Source organism: Pipra filicauda, unplaced genomic scaffold, assembly GCF_003945595.2.
Source record: "Pipra filicauda isolate LSUMZ 115617 unplaced genomic scaffold, ASM394559v2 scaffold46_size3722508_pilon, whole genome shotgun sequence".
NCBI classification, from domain to species: Eukaryota; Metazoa; Chordata; class Aves; order Passeriformes; family Pipridae; genus Pipra; species Pipra filicauda.
In genome coordinates this window covers 1249484-1268298 of record NW_024104609.1, presented here as the reverse complement: position 1 = coordinate 1268298, position 18815 = coordinate 1249484, and the positions used below count along the sequence as shown (strand labels likewise).

Here is an 18815-nt window from a genome sequence, read left to right as displayed (position 1 = left end):
AGGATCTTAGAAATTAATGCAGTGTTCATGAATATGGAAAAGGTTTCCTTGTGGGATTCAGAAATGAGGTGACAGTGCAGCAGCTGGCCAACAAATCCATGTGACTATTGGTACAAGGGTATAAATATCATCCACTGCTGCAAGCACAAGTTAAAGATGTGGCATAGATTAGTTTTTAAGTTGTCTGCTGTGCAAAAGAACTGTTGTCTCAATCAGGAAACACAAAAAATAAAACCTATGGTTTAGGTTTTATTGTGGGGCCAGGGCATTCCTTTGAAGCTTCAGGTGCTGGCTGAGGCAGGACACTTGCCTCAGTGACTCATTACTCCTAATCAGGTCAGTTGTTTCTTACAAAACTAGCATTTACTAGGTACTTTGGTCTCATTTTAGCATTGAGAAGTGTTCTGAAAAAGGGGTATGACTCAGGTTCCTAACAGCTGTAGATTCTATTCAAGTAGGAAGAAGTTACGTGCATTTTAAAAGTATTTAGAGCTAATGAAAAACAAAGTATTTTGAAATTAATATCAGGTGATAAAACCATGATCCTAAATTGAAGTTCTCTGTAACTATGTTAATGCTGTCCAGCATAATTGCCTCGAATTGCCATCTAGATGTTAAAAATATCAGTCACCTCAGATAAGCTGTTATCAGGTGTGCAAATTAGTTTGCACATAAAATAGGTCTTGACAGGTCCCAAAATTAAAACTGCCTGGTTCTCTGTGGCACTATTTAGTCCTACTTCGCCAGAGCCCCCCACCTGAAAGTTGTCTCTTTACTGATTTGGGACATAATGGAGAACTGGATTAATGATAGCTGGGATAGCAGCATGATATAGCATGTTAGGAAGGGGACATATTACAGCTGCCTTTGTCTGAGCATCAGTACGTGACTCTGGGAAGGTTTTGTGCCACGAGCTGGATTTCTTGTAAAAACTTGTCAGAACGATTGGCATTCTTGATCAAGGGGTTTGGGTTTTTTTCTGCATTTGAATGAGAATAAATTATAACAGTATAGTTAGCATTTGTTTAGAGAGAAGAATTTGTAGCCATACTGGAGAACGCTGAGCAAGGAGACAACTCTGAAGGGATGCCTCTCTTTTTCGGAGTAATTGGGCAGCAGGATCCCGAAGCAATTTGTTTCTTATACAATCTTCCTCACAAAACTCTTTGCTGAAATATGTGGATACCTGAGATGTGTCACCCTGAAAAAAATCAGCAGAGGAGTTCCTGAAATTTAATTTTGTACACATCAACACGTTTCTTGATTAGACTTTAAGCTTTCAAAAAAGATGCCAGTGTTTTGCTGCAGTAAAATTAGGACTTAAATCTTCACCCAGTTGCTTTTTCTCACAGCACTGCTCTCTGTGGACAGAAGCAGACAATCTGCACATGCTTTGTTCTCTGTCCACATCCCTGGCACATGGTCAGTGACATTGTATAGACCAAAACATTACTGCAAGCTCTGGTTTCCCAAACGCTGTCATGTCAGAAAAATGGTTGACCAAGCTCAGGTGACTTATTTTTCATAGTTGTTGTGCTTTGTTTTGTTGATGTTGCTTTGTGTTTTTTTAATTATAGGTCAGAGGAAGAAAAGGCTCATTACAATCACAATATATGCCATGCATAAACCCTAATTTACAACTGCGGGGGAACACTGCATTCTGGATTACCTGTCAGTTGTAGACAGCAGCTACCACTTCAGAGTTACAACAAAGGAGAAATGGAAGGCTTCTCTGCTCCCAGGTACTGTTCTATTCTGCAGTGTCATGGTGAAATATTAATTACATTTATCAGAGCAGGATTAAACGTGGAATGAATGATTAATTATTTGGCACTGGGATAGATTAAAGTTCTGTCCGGGGTTTATGTATTCATTAATTACTTGTTAAATTAAAGCGACACCACTTTGGAGGAGGAGCAGCCTTTTCAGCTCTGCTGGTGCAGTGGTTTGTACAATTTATTTGGTGTTCGAAGGTGCTATCTGTAACAAATAATTGTCATGATAATATATTCTACTTCTTAAGCATGATGAAGAAACCTTTAAGTGTGTACTGCACAGTTTGCTTCCTTGCAGGTATTAGCCTTTTATTTTTGTCCTGTATGATGTTTTGAAAGGCCGTTTAAGATTTAATGTAACACATCCTTGATGAATTTTTGCTATCAGAGCAGAAGCAATAGGCTGAAATGGCTTTACTCATGATCCTCAGCAGAGGAACCTGCTACCAGGAGAGCAGATAAGTGTAAGCCCTCCCTGCTGGGTGGTTACCTGCCCAGTACCTCCACTGGTGTGGTCATTCTGTGCCACAGAGGTCACGTATTCTTTAGCAGGACAGGACAGCAGGAGGCTCATATTAACGATAGTGTCTAAAATATGTATCTTAGAGTGTTTCTGAGCTGATAAGATTTTCCAAGAATCTTGGGAAGGCTCCACTTTTGTGTTGATGGCTTTGTGTACATGGAGATGTGTCTTGTGGTATTTTCACTTAACTTTTACTGGGCCAATGTCAAGATTGACCAGTTACTGCAGTTACTTGGATTTGATAGCACTTTATGCATATAGTGGCACAGACTGAAGGCTGCCAACAGGTTCAGCTTTGCCCTGTCCTACTTTCCTTAAGAGTGGGTAGCCATGCTGTTCTTCATCATTATATTAAATAGCTTATAAATATAGCTGATATTAAATAGCTGCTGTGTTGCCCTGAACTGGGGGAGTAGGGGACCTTGTAGTCGTGTGTGCCATTGAACTCTTAGCTGATATTTTGTGAATGATAAAAGCCATCAGGTACCTTCATTGTCTTCTTTGTACAAGGAATTCCTCCTTTCTCCTCAAAAGACCTGTTTTCATGATGTTCAGTATTTAACAAAGGGAGCCAGGACAAGGTTTGCCACTTTGTGACTAAAGGTTTACTAACATAGGTAAATACTTATCCTTCAGCTTTTTGTTTTCTCTGTTCCCATTGCATATTGTTGAAGTGCAGAATCACAAGCTGTAGGGTTTGAGTGTTTATAGGAGTTGCAGAGGTTGATTAAAACCAGATTCTGTCTGGGTCTACGTGGATGTCACAGTGTGAAGAGAAAATAAGACAAGTGGTCAGAAGCCCAGGTACTTCTAGAAATGAAAAATGGGGAAAAAGTGTCAAAATGTATGAACACGTTTGAAAATATTAACCTTCCCCAAGCACCAGCCCCCCCTGCTCCAGAGACCTCAGCTGTTTGGGACATTGCTAGGACCACAGGCAGCAATTGCAATGAGATGGTTATCCCTTCAGGAAAGCCCTACAATTCCAGGACTTGAGAGAAAATATTATGAATGTAGCACTGCTGAGAGATGCTAAAGAACGTGTCACACTGAAGATGTGATATACCACATGGAATCAATAAACAGCCCTCTGACTAACTGGAAACAGTGGTGCAGTTTCTCATTTCTGCCTCATTTAAATAAATCCATTAGTATCAGGAATCAAGTTGTGTGTCCCAGTGGTGCTGTGTCATGAAAGGATATTCACTAACCTAAGTGTAGGGGACACTTTTGGGGGAGCATGCCTTTTCTGCAAAGCACTTCCCAGGTTTTGGAGGCTGCTGGATTTGTGAGTTGTCATATTTATTAGTCAATTCCCATTTTTCACTATTATTATTAAAAATGACAACACCAGTTTTTGTATCCTGGACTGTATTGTACTGGTCTGAGTAATAACATTCTTCATTTTTAAGTCAAGAGCATTTTGTTTATGTACTCTATCCACAGGGGAAAATATACTTCTTCTATTGCTGTAATGCACAAAGGACAGTTAAATCTAATAAGTTAATCTAGACTTCTAGAAACAAAATTAAATTTTCAAATAAAGGCAAAATGACAGCTAAGGCATAAATCTTTTATTTAAAATAAAAAATAAGCTCATTCAAATGCAATCAGAGAAGACAGATGTAGGTAAAAAACAAGTAGAGACAGGATATATGGTGCATAAATTTGCTATGTCTATGTGATAGATCAAACAGGGTGACCTTAAAAATGTTCCTAAAACATCAGCTAAAATATGAAATTTGCATATATTTAAATACTGCTTGTTAATGAAAGATGGACTAGAGAGAATGTTAACACTGAAAGTAAAATATAGCACAGGTGTAAAGTGTATAACAGAAAGGTCACATTAGCTATCAGTGGCTAAAATGTAAATATTTACTAGCTTGAAGCTGGCAGGAAGTTCCATAAATTAGAAACATTATGTTCTACTGTTTAATGTATCTTCTTAGGGAAATATTTAGATGAAAAAAAAAGACCGTGATTCAGCAAAGTTCATAACTAACTAAATGCTTAACGTCAGACATCTTCTTAGATCCAAATTACCTTAATGGGACAACTCACAGGTGCAGTTTTACTAGAGACAAGGGCAGGTCCCTCTGATGAAGCATGCTGGCAAAATCACAGAGGCTGCTATGAAGTTTTGCCTTTGGATTGGTAAAAAGACCTATTTATACTCGGATTTTTCAAGTATTTTTCATTCTCTTTTTCTGGTCCAAGCCTGTGGTAGATGGTTGTGTTTCTAAGTGTCAGATCAGATGGGCATCTGGGAGGTGGCATTTATTTCCTATTCAGGAGAGAAAATGCAGCTTGTCAAGAGGACCTGATATTAAGTCATAAGGAGCTCTTTTGTGTAAATAGTCTCCTTGGACAAAAAACTGCCTGGGGTTTCTTGATTCCTGCTGTCATTCTTTCCTGGAGACCTTTTCCTCTGCCACCCTGTCCTCACAGCAGCATGTAAACCATGCTACTTCCTGGGCTAGGATGTGTTGGGATTGAGTCCCCCCAGGGGTCTGCAGTGAGCCTCCAGCTTTTTCACCATGTCCTCAGAATGGGAATTTCTCCAACTACGTAGGCAATGGCATAAGCACCTCTTGTTCAGCTCCAGTGCCCTTAAAGAGTTTGAGACTGGCCTGTCCATCTGGTCATCCCTAGAAGTACATTGTAATTATCTCCTGGTTCTTAATAAATCTGGGTTTTCTAGAGATTTCCGCTGTAATTGGATCAGCCATTAATGTAGCCCAGATTTCCTACAGTATTCTGCTGAGATTACACCTGTTCCAATATAGTGACCCAGTTAGAGCCAAGATACTTGTGTGTCTATGAAAGAGGAAATCCATTTGTAAAATGTTATAAGTATTTTGATGTACAGTATCACAATAAAAGACATGTATTTAATGTGAAAAGCATTGTCCAGCCCCTGGAAACAGCAGATGGATGTGTCAGTGGCTTTCCACCAATCCAGATATGGATGTAGGTACTGATAGACAGAAGGGGATTTATCTTTTCAATTGCCTTGTGTGATGTTTTGTTCTGCTGTTTTGTTAGCTCATTAATGTTCTTTTGTGGGGGTTTTGTGAATGATTTGCTTTTAAAGTGGTATAATCCTGAAAGGTCTTTTTTGTATTCATTGCTAGGAAAAGTGTAAGTTCTTCAAGCCATTGATTAGTGACAAATGCCATCTTTTGAGAAGTTCTCTTAATCTTTGAGATGTCTGTTTTGAAGGTCACTCCCATTTATTAAAGAATTGCAACTGTACACCTGAATATTTCATGAATTGCTGGTATTTTTAGCTTTTGCAACACTTCTGCATAGGAAACAAGTGAGATAGCAGAAAGATTTTTAAAATAACCCACATATTGACCCATTATTATGTTGTCATTGGTTAAGTTGGATTTTTTTCTGTCACATTTTTATTACATAACACAGGACAAATAAAAATCTGAGGTGGTGTATATGTGCACTGTGGGAATACTGTCTTCACACCGAGTGTCAGCTGTGTGGGGTTGTTCAAGCAGTCCTCATAAACCTCTGGTAACATCTGCAGCATATAGGGTGAAAATACAAACCCAGAGAGCAACAGAAAATAGCCAGGGGGGCTTGCAATAAAACTGTGTAGGTTAATCACTGGATTCCCTTGAATGAGTTGCATGCTACACGTCTCGGGCCCTTTTCTTTGGCCTCAGTTGCTGAGGGATGTCATTCTCTGCATAGGACAGGATTTGGTGCATCATAAAAAGCATGTCTCTCACTGTTTCTTGATGAGGGCTCTTTCTGCATGTGGCAGGAGCCTGTCATTCCATAACAAAGGTCTTAGACTCAGTCTCCACTGATGATTTGTGTTTAGGTGTCTTACATTTGCACTGTCTCACCCCATGGGAACGGGCTGTTGAAGACAAGGTCCCTCACACTGTGGGATCATTAAATCCAGGTCATCTATAAAAGATTTGGTCTGTGAAAGAAACTTTCCTATATGTTGTTGTAATAAAACATGCCTTGGCAGGAGACACTTTTGAAATGCTGCTTGCAGGACTGCATCAGTGTAAAATTTAAAATTTGCCCTGTACTCTCAGCACTCTGAAAGCTTCCAGGATTACAAGTGAACTTTACTCACCTACTGTCTTCTTTAAACTTGAAACTTTTGGCTGCTTTGTAGACCGATTTATGTTACGGAATCATTACAGCTTGCTAATTCAGGGAAATTAGGTTTATTTGTTTACAAGAAGCCTGTTCAAAAAATGATATACTGTTCCAGTGTGGTCTTTCCTATGGTTTAGGCACAGTAGAGTATGTGTATTGGGGCAGCCAAAACACAAGTAGACAATTAGCTTTTCTACCAGAGACTAGTTTTGTTAACATTCCCTTGATTTGACAGCTGGAATAGATGAATGTCATTACTGACCTTTTCGATTTTACAGCTTCTTCACTTCCATAATTCCAACTCCTGCAGCTGCACAATGGAAATGAACTTTAATAATGTTCCCCAAACTCCTGAAAATGCCTTACTTAAGTCACATTTTACAACACTGTAAACAATTGGAACCTTTCATATCGCTGCTTTTAAAACCATAGACTAAATCAATTAGCATTAGCAATTATGTGGTGGACATTTCTCGACTGTTTTGTAGAGCACATCTGAATAATCAGGCATTAGGTATCCACACTTCAATGTGATATATGATGATGGAAAAATTTATTCCTGAGTTTTAATTATTGCTGGAAGATATTCTCTAGGTTCTGCAATTAATGCCTTTCATTTAATGTTATAGGGTCAAATACTATTCACTTTAGTAATGTGAATTATTTTATTGAAGCTAATATAAGTAAATATAAAGAGCAGAAACCAGTTATAGAATGTAAGTTCCAAAGGTGCAATTGTGTAAGCTGTGGTATCCCACTGAAATCGAAGTAATGACAAAATGTTTTTCTAGATGAGACTGCTGTTGTTCTTAATGTAGTTAATCACAGTCTGCATTTTTTTGAATTATGTTCTAGTTAAAAAAAAGAGAGAGAATTAGAGGGGATTCCATCACTATGGAGAATGTGAGGTGAAGTAACTTAAAGCTATTATTACAGTTGGGGGGTTTTGTTTTGGGGTTTTTTTTGTTTGTTTTATATACAAAATAAGACTAGTCCAGATTTGACTATCCAAATCCGGTAAAAGCATAGCTTTCAAAATTGGAAAGCAAGGTGAAATTGTACAGAATGGCAAAGTTAACCTTAGAAACAAGAATCCAAATTGTTAGTGATGTTACTTGATGGACTCTAGGGGTGACTGGGGCCTGTTGGCTGCCATGACTGTGGGGCTTATGGCATTGACCTCTTGCTCTTCCTCCTGCCAGACAGCCTGGTTAAGTCTACAGTGTATTAACCACATTTTAACATATTCTAATAGTCCTTTTGAAAGGCTTATTTCAAAGCTCTCATGTATCTAATGAGTTGAGTCTCTTCTGAGAGTTCAAATATCCTAATGAGATTAACTCATTAAATAACTGCCCATCACTTAGTTGCTGATAATCTGTTTCGTTTGTGGCACTGGAAGAGAGAGCTGCCTCTGAAAATGTTAGCACTGCTTGGAGATGATTTCTCTTTGAATATTTTTAGATTATTACGTTTTCTACCCTAGACAATACAGTTTCATTTTCCCTGTCACACAAATGGATTGGACTGTGCAATAACAGTCTTTCTCCCTTCAGGTTGGTCAGGCAAAGGTGACAGGTTTTGCCACCATGACATTACCTCCTTCTTTAAGGAACAAGACTTAAACTTCCCTGTGACTAATTAGTTGTCTCTCAAGGGATGGATTTGTCAGCACTTACACAAGCAGAATGGCACAGATGCCTTCCACAGATCCCAAGGAAGGAAAAAGTAAAATAATTTCACCTCAAATTTTACAAATTGGCAAAAAAAACCCCACCACAAATAAAATACACATATGAATATTTATAAATCAGTAAAAAACATGGCAGAAAACACAGGATAGCACTAAACCTGTATGCTAGTGTCAAGTGGCAGGAGATGTTGCCTCCTTTTAACAGAGGTGGTCCGAGTCTCATTTCTGCTGCCTTATTTGTGCCCCAGTGATCAGGGACAGCTTAGGAGTGAGTGGCTCACTGGGGAAAGGCCAGAAAGGAGTTTGGTTTTGGAATGCCTCATGCAGGGAGCAGATGAGCCTTGGCGTGGAAACAGGTGGCAGAGGCGCCAGGAAGAAGTCCAGGCAGCGAGACCTGGTTTGGCTGTCGAGTTACGCTGGTTGCTCCAGTTTCAAGACACAAATGTTCTGTCCCTGGACAAAGGACACACATAATGCCAAGCCTGAGATTCCTTTGAGGAGCTGGCTGGCCTTGGATTCCTGGCATGTTTTAGCCTTAACGAGCCTGGGAGTTTCCAAGCAGGATTGCTCTCAGGAGTGCTCAAAAGAAACAAGGAGCTGTTTCTATCACCTTGCACTTACACATGGGTAGTAGCCTGTGTACTCACAGCAGCAGCCTTTGGGAAAATAACAGTGCCAAGCTCTAATCTGAGATGTCCCTATAGCACAACCAGCACATAACCATGTTGGTTTAAGGCACAGTTTGAATGGTCTGAACAAGCTGGGATATTTCTGTCCTGTTAATGAACCCACACTTGCAAACGAGACGTGCTATTATGATGACTGATTAAGACCACACTGATATTGTGATGATACTAGTGTAAAATCAGTAATTTCCTTTATAGCTCTTTAGGATACAAAACAGTTTTACATGCAATGTTTAAAAGACTTAAGATATTTTTCTTACAGGCTATGCTGCTCAGGTGTTTGTCTACACACAGTCTTTCTGGTTGCTTCCAAAGAAAGCTCTGGTTTCTTGATGGTCAGCTGTCCAGGAAACTTGAAGGGTACTCTTTAACATTTTTCAGTGATATGAGATTGTCTTGCTTTTCAGGAGTTATTTTTGGTGGGAAAAGCTCACCAAAATTTATAGTTTTGCAAATAAAATGTGAGGATTTTGACTGTTGGTAAGGGAAAAATATAAATAACACCATTACATTTTTTTCCTGTGTTTAAGCTATTCTGGTATTGGTTAAACCATTTAAAATAAAAATGACTTTTGAATTAGGACAGAAAGTAAGAAGGGAAAGTATTTTGTCTTGTTTTTTTTGAAGCCGTGGTCTCTTATTACTGTCGCCAGTAGAAGGACACAGAAAAATTCTTAATTGTCTTCACAAGGACACAATACATGTTCATCACTAAGGTGAACAATATCTGAACTATTGAACCTACTAAAATAAATCCTTCTTGTGTTTGGTGTGGGGGGGTTTGTTGGCAATGCATTTTGAGCATAGCCCTATGGTTGGTCAAATTTTCCAACATGATATCTTCTATTTAATATATTTCTGAACAGCCTGGGCTGTGACCCTAAGCACAAATATTGGAGCCTAAATTACACGTATCTTTACTTCTTTTGCATTGTAAGATAACGTGTTATACTTCAGAACTGTTCTCCACATTCTTGGAATGAAGAAGTGGAAATATCTCTGTTTCCTAAGGGTGGACCCTGTTTGGGTCCATTCAGATGAAACTGCAGTGAATGTCTGTTTGGATGTAGCACCACTTAGTAAATAAATCAAAACAGAGAGCAGCAACATTCATTGCTCATTTTTGCTTGCTGTAGACTTGTTTTAAAGACAGCAGAAGGAAATGGGAAAGGAAGGGAATTGCCAAAGTCACATCTGTACCTAACTGTGTCTAACATTATCTTTTATGTCAAATCATTATCATACCCAGGAAAAACCCCTGGTGTTTAGTGCCAGCTGTCTGCTGATTCCAGCAAAGGAAGTGGGAGAAGACACCAGGAGCAAGGCAATCATTATAGAGATATGGTACCTCTGTACTATTGACACTTTTAGGTGTTTGCAGTGTCACTGTGGGATAGTGGCAGGAGGCAGCGTGGTGTGGAGCTGGGAAGCACATGGAAATGACTTGGCCACTCAGCTGAGCTGTGACAGCAGTGCTTGCTGCCAGTCCACTTTCCGGGAGGGAAAGGGCAGCAGGAGTGCTCTGGAAGAGCATCCAGCACAGTTGCTCAGGACTGGCCCTGACAGTAGGCATCCTAGTACTGCCTTCTGTTTGCTTCAGTGATGAAATTTGTTGACTCAGAAGTTTGATTAATATTTAATGTGAGAGACAACACGTTGATGCTGATTTAAAAGAAGTGAATGTACACTGTTATCTCTTGTGCTTTTCACAGATATGAATGATGACAGATTTCAATATTACATTCAGAATTACTCTGGGAAAGGACGCGTTCAGTCCAGGATGCTGTCCATGGTGCAGGGTGTGCTCTGGAAATGCAAAATAATAACAGCTTATGTTAGTAGCATAAACCACTGATTACATGTGCTTTGATGTGAAGAACCACACTGCCAATTGAACTTGTAGCTGTAGTCAGGGACTGATTCAACACATGATCATTTTTAGCCAAGTAGTTTCTGAATCATGGGCCTATAATTGCTTCAGATTCCTGGTATTGATCTCTTATGTCAAAATAATTGAACTTTATGGCTGACTTCTGATGCTCATTGAGAAATCATATAATTACTTCCAACCAGCTGTGAGTCAATAGCAGTTGAGTACATACCACTACTCAGAGTGCTTGATATATAAATTTCCTTCTAAATAAACACAAGACCTACAACATATTAATAAATCTAGGAGCCTGGATGCATGGTCCTAAGTTACATAATTACATCACCTAATATTTGTAATACCTGAAATATCTGTTGTGTGTTTGCATATAAAATATACCTACTCCAGCCCCAGCCCTACAAGCTGTGGGACTGCTGTGCCTGCAGAGAGCTGCAGGAGGCTCTGCACCAATGCAGCAGTTTGAGACACTGAGCAGGGATTGAGGTCTTGTTGGCCTGGCAGAAACTCTTCTATTTCCATTTGAAGTTCACACCAGTCTAGAAAATCCTGTCCTGAATATCACTTGCTTTTTTTAGCTTTGCCTTTACTCCTTTGTTTATACCAATGAACTGTCTGGAGCCTTATTTACAAAGCCCTGTATCCAGCACACAGACATCCTTGTTCTCCTTCAGAGAGGGTCTTCAGAGTAGACATACATGTATAGTCTGTTCTTCAAAAAGCTTATACTTCTATGATTTCACAAAAACCTATCATTTCTGTTGACTGCAGGTTGGTGACAAATAAACAGTTGTAATCCTTTTGAACAGGCAGCTTAAAAAAGCTCCCTGATAAGCTGAAACTCTTTTTCCAGAATGGCTTAAGCCGAGAACTTTTGCGCCCCACTGCTGATGGGGAATAGACACACAGAGAGCTGGTAAGGGACTTAGGTGATTAAAAAATGTTTTACTTGAAGTTAATGAAGGCTTCGTGTTGCCTCTTTGAATAGCTTTAGCTGTCAATTTCTACACCAAATCCTACCTGAGAAAGCACATTAGCCTTACTGAGTCTTGTTTCCCATGTAATCACTGTGCTGCTAGTGCTGGTTTTATTCACTCCTGCATTTCTTTAAATATTGTTTTATTAATTCTCTTTCCTTAAGGGGAATGAAGCATTAATCAGCCAGTGCATTTAGTACCTACTTACATTAATATCTAGGCAATGCAGTGATTTAGAATTCTTTACACCTTTTTTACAGGTTTTTCGTTATATTCCTTACTGTCTTGAGGATGCCTTTCCTCATGACACTTTACAATAAACCTTTACAAAATGAATAGCTTTCATTATGAAATCAATGATATTCCCTCTAAACTTCAGGGGCAATGTCAAAGAAAAGCTACTATAATTGCTAATGCTGGGCCGTTTTTTATGACCAAACTCTACTTTCCAGATGTCACAGCAATTCAGTCATCACCTTCCTCAGCACTTTTGCCTTCCCTTGTCACTGTGGTTCTCTTTCTCAAGAAAGTGATTGTCAGCCATGTTTTTTTCTGTTCTTGTGTCTTTACTCTGTTTTCTGTTTGAATCCAACCTTAAACATACCCTTTTAAGCATAAATGGCATGAAGTTTATACTTGTGACTCTGCATAGCAGGATCCTCTGGCCACTACCTCTCCTAAAGCATGATTATAAGAATGAATTTTAATTCTGAAGCACAAAAAGTAGTTATTAAGAATTTAATGTGTTAATTTTAATTGCCTTTTTTTTTTTTCAGGAAGATCTACCATACAGACACAGAATACTACCTGTGACCAGTAGACTCTTCTGAGTACTGTCTTAGGTGTTAGAGATTTTAATTTGAAGTGGGGTTCACAATAGCATTTTTAAGAAGCCAAATCCAGGGTGCTTACTCGGACTAGCCTGGGTGCTTCCTGCTTGCACTGGTTGGGTCCAGATGTGAGCATTCTGCTCAGTTTGATCCTGGTTGGCACATGGAGAGAGTTATGGATCTCTGGGGCCCAGAGGAAATGGCTGGACAGAGAACTTCCTGGGACTGCTGCATCTGCTGTAGACATGTAAGTTCCTCAAAGCTCTGTTCAAGATTCAATTAGGTGCATTGTCTCTTAAGGTGGACCTGCATTCTTTTGTGTTTGTCTATCACAGCAACAGGGAATGTGGACTACTGAGTTTGGTAAAAGCCCTATGAACTAACAGGTAGAAGTACTCAGCAGTTGTTCATTAAAAGCAGATAGTGTGGCTATTCCACTTTTCAAAAGCAGATAGTGTGGCTATTCCACTTTTCAAAATCTTACCAAGGTGCAAAATTGCATCAGCCTGTCTCCGTGTCAGAGACACGGTTTCTTCCCTTTCCGTTTTTTAAGGTAATCCTGGGGTTCAGAAGAAAATGCAATTGAAATCCTAAAAGTTGTCATCATCTTGGTATTCTCTTGATTAAAAAGTTTAATGTGTCTTCCTATTTTTAGTACAGAAATAGACATCTGAGTCACTAATTTATTTGCCTTCTTTGAGGCTGTTGAAATGTAAAAAAGATGAGTTAGCAGCCCCTGGCAGTAGGGGCTATAATGGAGATGTTGACAGGCAGACTTGTAGCAGGATCAGGCTACCAGGCACTACAATTAGATTTCACTCAGGGAAGTTACTTTGGCTTCTTTAAGTAATAGCTGTAGTTAAACAACTCTCTAAAGCCTGTCTCACTACCATACATGTTTAGATGATTGAATTTTTCTCATAATCAGTGTACCATACCAGTGGTTATCCTGATGCTCTGTTTCACTTCAAAGGCATACAGTTGTCTTATCTCATTTCCTGCCTTAATTACTTTAAATGTACTGACAAGAACAACTGACCAATTATTAGTACTTTTTCTCATCTTATCTCATTTGTTATCCGTGATGCTCTTCCGCGTTGTAATTACTTCTCAATTTTTCATGACTCAAAATAGGAGATGTACATAATGAATACAAATAGCAAATTGATTAAATGTAACATGCATTGTAGCACCAGTGAGATTGTCATTTGTTATTAATGAGAGAGATTTGTCAGGTGCTCGTGAAAAGGCTTGTGACGCACAGCAATCCAAACCTAAGAGCTGTAAGGCTGTGGCTGACCTTCAGCAGTTTAATTGTCATTCAGCACAAAAGGAAGCTATGCATGATTTTCAGGATAATTTGATATTTCTCTGTTTTGGTACCATCTTAATTTTTTGGGCTTTAATAGTAGAACTTGCAATTCAGGACAACTAGGTATATTCCAATAAATGGCATGTCCTTGTAAGGCACCAAATTTCAAAGCCAAAGCTGTCCTGTAGGAGCTAAAATACTGATTGTACAAAGCCTTTGCCTGCACTGGTGTGATGAGCAGCACAGAGTCAGGGAGCTCATGCAAGAAACACAGGAACCTGCTGTTCAGATCTCTATGCTGGATTTAACCAGGCACACAAATGTATACCTTTTGCATCCTTACTAATTTACCAGCCATCAAGCAGTGGATTTTTCCAGGGCCTTGTTCAACTGCTCCTGATCAAACTGGTTCATGTTACATAAATAAGTATCCATTGGACTCTGGTCTTCTACATACTGGAGGGAAATATTTACTATTAGAGCTGGTGGCTTTGAGAGACCTCTTCCATACCAACGTCTGACAAGAAGTTTGACAGTCAAAAATCTTTTGTGGAACGAGGAAAGTTTTCTTTATTGTATTCAAGAGAAACAGATCAGAAAGCTCAAAAATGAAAATGTCAATGCAGGAAATTACTTCCCAACCTTGAGCTCTGAGCCTTAAAATCCAAACAGCTGAATCCTTGCCCCCTAGATGCAGCTCCCTAATTTCAGTGTGGATCAACAAAGGGGTTTTTTTTCAGAATCAGAGCCTTGATAATACCTTATTTCATTGTTGATGTACATTGCTTTTTCTGCATTAACTTCAAGAATACTTTGCACCAGGTGAAGGTCTGACTCATGGTCAGTTGGTTTTAGCCATGGACCATACTTAAGTAAAAAAACCATAAAACATTCTTCCTTTCAAATTACAGTGTGGACATCAGTATTATTTACCTGAGTCTAACAAATCAAATGAAGATTAAACCTTGCTATTTAATTCTTTCATCTTCTGCTTTCATAAGTGAATGTAGGGATTTTATGGGCATTATTTAAAACAAAAATTTTGATCATAAAGCCTTTGAAGAACTAAATAAAAACATTATGCAGTTGTTACACACCACAACAAGAAAAGAATCTTTGAAATTTACTGTGAAATTAGAGACTTTATTCTGCATAATTTATACAGTGAGTATTCATAAAAAGGACTACAATTGAAACTCACCTGTCATCGAAAGTAAAAGGATGGAAACAATAGCTAAGGGAGACAGGGAAATAGTGTTATGGATGTTATTTCCTAAATATTTTCTAAGGAACGGTTTCTACCAGTTACTGAGGAAATTAAGGAAAAGTGACAAAGCAACAATCATTTGCAAGTAATAGTTCTTTTTTCTTTTCATTATCTGTGCTGCCTGTCCTCAGATCTCCTGCATTGTTCAGATTTAAAAACATTTCCTGCTGTAATAGACAAGCCAGAGACTTTCCAGCCAGTCCAGGAGGAGAGCTGGGCTCCTGCAGTGCAGCTCTTACCCAGGGCAGTGCTGGTTCTGCTGCTGCAGCTGGTACTGAACAGCCACCTTGGCTGTGTCCACTAATGATGGGTAATTTTGCTGGCTCAGAGCTTGCTTTGATTAAACGTGTGAAAATTGGGCTATAATTTTCAAATAATAAGTTGGACTTCCCCCATTCTGCTTATTTTCTTTTCCTGCCTCCTAACCTCCCCAGAGGGATGGGACTGCTTTTTCTTGCCTTTGGAAACACTTCTGGCTCATCAGGGTTTTCTTCTTTGCCCTGCTGCTGCCAGAGGTTGCCTCAGGAGCGCCTGTTTTATCTCCATAAGGGATGTTATTGCTAAACAAGAGTCCCCTGGGCAGGATTTACACCCTTCCTCTGGAAACACCAGAAGCTTGTGTCAATTCCTGCTCTTTCACACTCATGTCAGCTTGTCAGGGACTATCATTCACTGAAAATTTACAGAGGAAACCTGATAGGATTGGTTTCTTGGTGCTACAAAAAATAAATGTTTAATAATGACAGGATAATACATTTCTACTAAACAGCTGACATTCTGCACCTAAGCACAATGGGCTAACAATTCCCTTTAGGACTGTGCACCCAGTAAAATACTTATGTAACAGGTGGATGGACCAAAGGTACAGTGAACAATGCAGAAGAGGCAACACCTTATGACCAAACTAGCAGAAATCCTTAGTGATTTTCTCACAAAATATGACTACTTGTGAACTCTGAAAGAGTTTCAGGACTCTTGGCCCAGAATTTTTATGTATGTTTGCCCACATCCATTGTGTATTAAAGGTTGTGCCATCTATGAAACTACTATGCCATGTTTCCAGCCCTTGCAGAGATTTCAGGTGCTTGTTCCAGATGTGTTATGAACAGGTGAGTGACTGCTGTAGCCATACACTTCAATAAACTCTCCTTTCATGATAAATCTGGCTAAATTTTGAAACATTATGCTGTTAACGCCTAAGTCCTTAAGTTGTTCCACTGACAGCTGTGGGAGACTTTGTGGAGCAGCAAAATATTGAGCTTTATCTCTCTCTCTCTTCCATTTATTCACCTTCTTTCATGTATAAAGTCATGTGGTTAGGGATTGTTTGACCTGAGGGAGGAACAATGCATTTATACCTTTAAAAGTGTACCTGTTTGAGGTACCTATCAAATCCAGTTTACCCTAGTCTTCCAAAGTATTTCTTGAACATAACCACTTGAACCTGGACTTAGTTCATAATTGGAAAATTTTTAAGGACATTTTTCTTCTCTTGGCCCTTTACACTCTATTTGAATTGATGTAAATAGCAGAAGCAAGCAAAAAATATTTAACGGTCTGATCAAAAGTACTGTTTCTTCACTACTTGTATTTTTACTTCTTTGTTGGATAACTCATGACACCACACAGACCGAGCAGTTCAAGGTAGGTTAGAGCAGAGTTACTCATTTATCCAATTAAATACTGTTCTTCTCTACACCTACAACTGAAAAATCTGTGCCTCTCAGTCAAGCAGGGGTGGACACAAGGCAGTGTTCAGCAGGACTGTTCTCCATCATGGGAGTGGTGACACTGGACTGGTTCACCCTGGAAAAGCAGATGGTACAGCGGGTTGATGCACCTTATACAAGACCTGCTACATTCTCCCTCTGAGCTACTTTCAAACCTGGGGCCTGCAGGCTGAGACTTAAGTTAGCAATGCATCTAATACATGTGCAAACATAAAAGGAATCTTTCCCTGCCTTTCTTCTCAACTTACAGAAATATTCTAATTAGTTATTTCAGGTGGGAGAAGGGGAAGAAATTTGGAGCAGGGCAAATGTGTGACTGTTGACTTTGCAGTAGTTCTGTCAAAAAAATATATTCTACTTTTAATACACACCATTTGGAAAGCAAAGCCCCTTTTAAAATGCTTCAGAACTCATGTCCTTTTTAATTGCCTGGAATTCATGGTGGCTGTGTGAGAAAGCCATAAACATATACAATCATAAAAACACATTTAGACAACCCAAACAGAATCAGTGCCATATTATTTTAGTTTATTATTCCTGGTGGAGTACAGATTGGTCTTCCTACTTTGATATTTATTTATACCAAGGAACTACAAGAACATAAATGCCACTCTTGGGATAATCCTAATGCTGGGGCCGAACAGAATATGCATTGCATCTGTCTCATTTGCAGTAAAATGAAGGAGTGTTTAGGTGTAATCCTGCTAATGAAGGACAAAGTTGAAGGTCAAATGTAGTTTTCAGAATGAATGTGTCACTGTGAAGCTGAGAGAACTGTAATTCTGCATTAAAAAGTTTTCTTAAAATATCAAATAACTAAGATGAGGAAAAGGAAAATGTAGCTCTTTGGTTTTATTATTTCTTTTTCTTTGAAGCCACACAAGAATTGTGCTCGAGACTTTAGTGCTCACATGAAAAATTAATGATGGGTTTTTGCTAGACAGAAAGCCTTCTTATTTTGCACTTGATTAACAAAGAAAACTCAATACAAAAGTGAGATACTCAGCAGGGGGTGGTTCTCTCAGAGTCCAGCTCACAGCTTCACACCACAACATTTATTGACACGGGAAAATACCCACTTTTATCCCAAGACAGTCAAACAGGATATGTGCAGGGCTGTACGTACTGAATAACAAGGAACAGATTCTCCACAAAGGAAAATGTCAACCAAGATAAACAAACAGCCTCACAGCAGGCTGACCCTGCCGTGCCTCTGGGCTGTTTGGAGTCTACTGCAGAGCCAAGTGCAATGTTAGTCTTTTGCTAGTTATTGTCAGGAAGTAGATTATGAGCTGAAAGGCTGGAGGGTGACTTCAGACAGTCTGCCTGTAGCGGAAGAAAAGCCAAGGACATGTAGGCAGTATATAACACATACAAGCCAGGTCTGCACTGCTTACATACCACTGTGATTTGATATTCCTCACCTACAAAGATCTCAGGTTTTTGGGGGAGGGGGGAGAGGGGCCTGGGTACTTTTCCCACAGATCTTTTCCCACAATGTAAAATCACAGAGTAAGCTCACATGACCAACCGAAAGCATCCTGCTTTAACCCTGTCATTCCTGTGTACATCCCTCAATTTTTAAACCTTCTTGTTTTGGTCTAGTCAGCTAACTGTGCATTTTCTGGGATTCAGAAGGGCCATCTGCTACCCACACAGTCAAGAGGAAAGCCAAACAAAAAAGAAGGTATGAATTTTACAACTTATAATGGAATTACAGTGAGCTTTACTTATTTTAAGCTTAAGAAAAGACAGACATCTGTTATTAGCATGTATTTATGATTTGTCCCCAAATACAGGAGACTTCCATAAATCTGTTAAAAATAAAGGTGCACAGTAAAGAGCTGAGTAGGGTTATAAATCTCAGGTCAGCCTTGGGGTTTCAAGTGTGAAGAATGAAGCAGATCACTCTGGACAAACTGGACCAGAAAGCTTTCTTTTCTTTTTTTGTAATACCAGAAAATGTAGAATGACATTCACCCCCACACTCCCTG

At 39.2% G+C, this 18815-nt stretch overlaps 2 long non-coding RNA genes across 3 annotated transcripts in view; one reads left to right on the top strand and one right to left on the bottom strand.

Annotated features, from left to right (window-relative positions):
• The window catches only part of LOC113994018, a 41135-nt gene that overhangs the window by 6522 nt on the left and 15798 nt on the right, over positions 1 to 18815 (bottom strand). Inside the window, exon 2 of one of the 2 annotated variants that reach the window (XR_005565403.1) lies at positions 1052 to 3108. This is a non-coding gene — a long non-coding RNA (uncharacterized LOC113994018). Of the gene's footprint in view, positions 1 to 1051; positions 18771 to 18815 lie in introns of those variants that run through there. The other variant, XR_005565402.1, reaches the window with a different exon arrangement.
• The window catches only part of LOC113994007, a 32411-nt gene that overhangs the window by 6141 nt on the left and 7455 nt on the right, over positions 1 to 18815 (top strand). The window contains exons 3-5 of the long non-coding RNA XR_005565404.1: positions 1578 to 1742; positions 12459 to 12759; positions 18427 to 18508. This is a non-coding gene — a long non-coding RNA (uncharacterized LOC113994007). The remainder of the gene's footprint in view (positions 1 to 1577; positions 1743 to 12458; positions 12760 to 18426; positions 18509 to 18815) is intronic.